Source organism: Suncus etruscus, chromosome 9 (assembly GCF_024139225.1).
Source record: "Suncus etruscus isolate mSunEtr1 chromosome 9, mSunEtr1.pri.cur, whole genome shotgun sequence".
Lineage (NCBI taxonomy): Eukaryota > Metazoa > Chordata > Mammalia > Eulipotyphla > Soricidae > Suncus > Suncus etruscus.
In genome coordinates this window covers 70,708,824-70,711,664 of record NC_064856.1, presented here as the reverse complement: position 1 = coordinate 70,711,664, position 2,841 = coordinate 70,708,824, and the positions used below count along the sequence as shown (strand labels likewise).

The window sequence follows — 2,841 nt, the reverse complement described above, 5'->3', positions numbered from 1 at the left end:
GGTCACATCCAGCAGTGCTCAGGAGTTAGTCTTGGCTCTGCACTCAGAAATCGCTCCTGGCAAGCTCAGGAGACCATATAAGATGCCGGGATTTTTTTTTTTTTTTTTTTTTTTTTGGATGCCGGGACTTGAACCGGGTTCATCTTGTGTTGGCCGTGTGCAAAGCAAATGCTTTATCACTGTTATATCGATCCGGCCCCAGTGAACTTCCTTGACTATGAATCTCACTAGCCTGTCTTTGTGTCTTGCCTTATCCCACTCAGGAAAAGCCTGTGTTTTCTCTCCAACACATCTCCTTTCTTCCCTTTATACCGTTCTAAGTAAGTTTCAGTAAAAACGGGCCCGGAGAGATAGCACAGCGGTGTTTGCCTTGCAAGCAGCCGATCCAGGACCAAAGGTGGTTGGTTCGAATCCCGGTGTCCCATATGGTCCCCTGTGCCTGCAAGGATCTATATCTGAGCAGACAGCCAGGAGTAACCCCTGAGCGCCACCGGTGTGACCCAAAAAAAAAAAAAAAAAAGTTTCAGTAAAAACTATCTTGCTTTTCTCTCTCACACACTATATATATACATACACACACACACACACACACACACACACACACACACACACACACACACACACACACATATATATATATATATATATATATATATATATATATATATGTAAAACATAATCAATTCCCCCAATTGGCCTTATTATCATTTGGCGTCACATCCTAAACTGCTTTAGCTCTGAGCTCACTGGCAGGGCTTAGGGGCCTAGCATATGTGGTGCTAGGAGGATACAGGTCAAGAGCCCTATCTCCTGTTCTGTCTCTTGTCCCTTCCTTGTGATTTTTTTTTTTTTTTTTTTTTGGTTTTTCAGTCCACACCTGTTTGATGCTCAGGGGTTACTCCTGGCTAAGCACTCAGAAATTGCCCCTGGCTTGGGGGGGACCATATGGGATGCCGGGGAATTGAACCGCGGTCCTGATCCTTGGCTAGCACTTGCAAGGCAGACACCTTACCTCTAGCGCCACCTCGCCGGCCCCTCCTTGTGATTCTTTTTTTTTTTTCTTTTTTTTTTTTAACAGGGGAGAGCGCGCACGCAGTCCCCCACTACCATAAATTACGCAGTCGACTTTCCCACATGTGGGGAAATCGCAGGGGTCAGCATGCCCGGAGTGCAATGGGCGAGCCTCACCCTGGGGAAACCACCTTCGTGATCATGGAATCGCCCTTGTGATTCTTAAGATAATAAACTTATGGTAACAAATTGCCTTGGATGTGATTCAATAGTTGAGGGCAAATCTTACTTGTGGGTTTAAGTCCTTACAGTCTAAATAGAAAAAAGTGAAGAAAAAGATTAACTTGTCTGTAAAATGAGTCTATTTTCATTTTTTTTAAATCAGTCTATTTTCAATAAGCTTGGCCTCCTTATTCATATAAATACAGCAAGAATGCAACCAATCTTAAATATGTTCTAAAAAGCTGCTTTGTTGGGCCCTCTTTTAATAAGGAATGTCAGAATAAACTCTCTAAATGGCTTATAGTTTAGGAGAAAATAAAGGAAAAAAAGGGTTACATTTTGAAAAGTTCATATGAAAGTAAACAGGGACATTAATGAGTAAAAGAAAGCAAAGAGTCCAAAACATTACTACCAGTAATGTATTTCAATAGTTAGCCACTGGCCTTGCACACAATTGACCCAGGAGGTTTGATCCCAACACCACATATGGTCCCCAGAGAGTTTCAGGAGTAATTTCTGAGGGAAGGAGCCAGGAGTAACTGCTGAGTGTTGCTGGGTGTGGTCCAAAAACAAAAACACACAAAATAAATTGCTATTAGAACACCTGAGAGATAGAACTGGAACAGGGCAAGAGGATCCATCTAACTAAAGGAGAAAGTTTTTGAATTAAAAGCATCATATGGGGGGCTGGAGCAGTGGCGCTAGCGGTAAGGCATCTGCATTGCAAGCGCTAACCTAGGACGGACAGCATTTCGATCCCTCAGCATCCCATATGGTCCCCCAAGCCAGGAGCGATTTCTGAGCACATAGCCAGGAGTATCATAGCCCTGAGCATCACCAGGTGTGGCCCAAAATCCAAAAATTTAAAAAAAAGTATCATATGATACAGAAGAATAGTTGCTCTTGTCAATCTACAATCTAGAGACACTGATGAAAGGTTTGTTCGCTGTATCTGTCAGTGACTGAGAGAGATCCAGGCCTATACTGGACGGCCAGCACCTTGCTGGCCACATGGCTAGGAGTTGAGTCCTGCACCAAATCCTTAGCAGAAGAAACATCTTGATAGGGGTCTATTGTGGTCACCCAATTATGTGAGTGCAGGGAGATATCTTCTGTGCCCCTGTGAGTTCTTCTAGGTTCATACACAATGAAGTCTCAGCAAAGAGAAAAATAAGACAAAAAATAAAAGTAGCTACATACACCTGCTGAGACAGGCAAAGAAATTCAGTCATGCCTCAAGTATTTTTATTTTTTAATTTTAAACTCTATTTTTTGTTGGTTTTGGGCCACACCCAACTGTGCTCAGGGTTTAACCCTGGCTCTGCACTCAGAAATCATTTCTGGCAGGCTCAGGGGATCATATGGATGCTGGGGATCAAACCTGGGTCAGTCCCCGGTAGGCCACATGCAAGGCACACCCTACATGCTTTGCTCTTGCTCTGACCTCATCAATTTTTTAAAATCATTTTCCTGGAATTCTTTTTAATTGCCTGAGTTCTTGAATATGGGCTGTATAAAAAGGAGTCTAATTTCTTCCCTCCCAATATTGACTTTTCTTGCCTTTCTCCATTAAGTTTCTTTCCTCTCTTTGTCTCATCTGCAAGGAAA

General features: G+C 42.9%; 1 non-coding gene across 1 annotated transcript; it reads right to left on the bottom strand.

Moving 5' to 3' along the window:
- Window positions 1–1,075: 1,075 nt before the first annotated feature.
- Window positions 1,076–1,234, bottom strand: LOC126019495 (U1 spliceosomal RNA). The gene has a single exon (XR_007499181.1). It is a non-coding gene; the product is annotated as a U1 spliceosomal RNA (small nuclear RNA).
- Window positions 1,235–2,841: the final 1,607 nt, after the last annotated feature.